We start from the raw sequence: 2,500 nt of genomic DNA on the forward strand, positions 1-2,500 counted from the left end.
CAAATTCACATTAGACTTTGATTACTTAACGAAAGTACATCTTATATAGTTTTCCCAATTTTGTCTTTAACACCTGACTTTTTTTTAAATATTAGCCAAAAAATTAAATTCTATCAATTTCCATAACCCAGATTACAAATTTAATCTTGGGACGTTTTATTCAAACTTGTATAGGTTGGAACAAGATAATTACGATTAAAAATATAATTTCGTGTAATTTGCACGGGTTACACTAGTTATTATTATTATTATTATTATTATTATTATTATTATTATTACTTACTAAGCTACAACCCTAGTTGAAAAAGCAGGATGTTATAAGCCCAGGGGCTCCAACAAGGAAAATAGCTCACTGAGGAAAGGAAACAAAGAAAGCGAAAATATTTTAAGAAGTGCAACAAGATTAAAATAAATATCTCCTATATAAACTATAAAAACTTTACCCAACCAAGAGGAAGATAAATAAGATAGAATAGTGTGCCCAAGTGTACCCTCAAGCAAGAGAACTCTAACCCAAAAGACAGTGGAAGACCATGGTACATAGGCTATGACACTACCCAAGACTAGAGAACAATGGTTTGATTATGGAGTGTCCTTCTCCTAGAAGAGCTGCTTACCATAGCTAAAGAGTCTCTTCTACTCTTATAAATGGAAAAGTTGCCACTGAACAATTACATTGATGTAAGAAGAATTGTAAGAATGATTATGCACTTGATAATCGTTTTGCGTGATTGTAAGTGTTCCGTATTACATGTGTAAGTCATTCGGTAATTAGTTATGGAAATGTATATAATGAGGTAGTTGAGAACGATATATTTCAAGGTTTAACTGAAAAGAATTATTTATTTGGAGGAACAGTAAAATGAGAGCTTGTAACCATAGCACAAATTATTATTATTGTTATTATTATTATTATTATTATTATTATTATTACTACTACTACTACTACCATTATCTAAGCTACAACCCCAGTTGGAAAAGCAGGATGCTACAAGCCCATGGACTACTTCGGGGAAAATAGCCCAGTGAGGAAAGGAAATAAGGAAAGGTTTCTCATATAGTGAAGAGCAAATGGCTATATATCTGTCTAAATATTTAGCCATAATTTTTGACGGGTCGCCTACACTAGTATAGAATAAGTATGCCTAAGTGTAGCCTCAAGCATGAGAACTATAACCCAAGACAGTGGAAGACCATAGTACAGAGGCTATGGCACTACCCAAGACTAGAGAACAATGGATTATTTTTCGAGTGTCCTTTTCCTAGAAAGGGAAGAGATGACCCAGAAATGGGAAACAGGAAATGTAACTTTGTAGATAAAAACACAGTATTAAGACCAGCTGAGAGAAGTCCAGGCGATGTAGAGAGAAAGATATTGAGAGAAACTATAAAACGTAGCTTTAAGCTGGTGATAGTCGTACACGAAGTTGTCTATAGGAGGTTTATTGCAGATAATAACATTCGTAAGGGTATTAGTATACTACCACCTCAATAGGGGTATAAAGATAACCGCTAATACGTTTGGGAAAAGACAATTGTGATGTAGGAAATACAATACCCAGAGTGGCAGTGGCGAGGGAGCCATGACCTAGATAGAACTGTCAGAAGAGAGACAACACTAATGTGACACCAATGAACTACTGGTCCTAAGTAGGCCCCTAGGAATGGGGAAAAACCCTAGGAAGGACAAGGATAAGGAGGCCATAGGTTTTGATGCTACTTGCGATACAACAGCAATAGCAGATGGAAGGCAATAATAGACTTTTACGAGGTTGTTAACGATACAATTACGAAAATAATACACCTCTTAAATGGTATTTTATGTCAGCTGGTAAGTCAATTTTGCGTGTCAGTCCTTGCAAGGAAATTTAAAGCAAATCCTAAAATCATTAAAAAGGATACAAAAATCAACAACAAATGTAGCTGTTTCTAGTCCACTGCAAGACAAAGGCCTCAGACATGTCTTATTTAGTTTCTTGGTTTTGGTCAATTTTTATCACCAGGCAGGTTTAAAGGTTTAAAGGACGCTCGTGAATAGCTGAGGCAAGGGATATTGGCATTGCCCTATCGAGCAGGACAATGCCTTAGAGACTGACCATATGATCAGCGCCCAAGGCCCCTCTCCACTCAAGCTAGGACCAATGGCTGCTGATAACTCAGCAGATAAACCTATATGGTCATTGCGGATTGGTGATGGTGGGAGATTTTCGTCTGAACGCTCACAACAAACTAACCTTGTATGGGTGGCTCTGACTTGTACAGCTTTGTTGATCATGGCGCTACGCAAACCCTTTCACCACGTTAAGGTGTCCCCATTCAGAAAGGATATAATTATGCCTTAGTTTCCATGCGCAGTATGTTCTCGTGCATTGAGTTCTTAACTCTTTTGTTTCGCCTTTATCTCCTGTTGACCCTTGGTTAAAATTATACTTGTTAACTGATATTACAGGGCCATGGTAGAATTTATATATTTATTCTATTTATTTACCTTTGAATTTGC

At 36.6% G+C, this 2,500-nt stretch overlaps 1 protein-coding gene across 1 annotated transcript in view; it reads left to right on the forward strand.

Annotated features, from left to right (window-relative positions):
• Nucleotides 1-2,500, forward strand: part of LOC137632397 (limbic system-associated membrane protein-like) — a gene marked incomplete at its 5' end in the record, with an annotated part of 53,594 nt that overhangs the window by 47,345 nt on the left and 3,749 nt on the right. The gene's annotated exons all lie outside the window — the stretch shown is intronic.

Source organism: Palaemon carinicauda, chromosome 3 (assembly GCF_036898095.1).
Source record: "Palaemon carinicauda isolate YSFRI2023 chromosome 3, ASM3689809v2, whole genome shotgun sequence".
In the NCBI taxonomy this organism is placed as follows: Eukaryota; Metazoa; Arthropoda; class Malacostraca; order Decapoda; family Palaemonidae; genus Palaemon; species Palaemon carinicauda.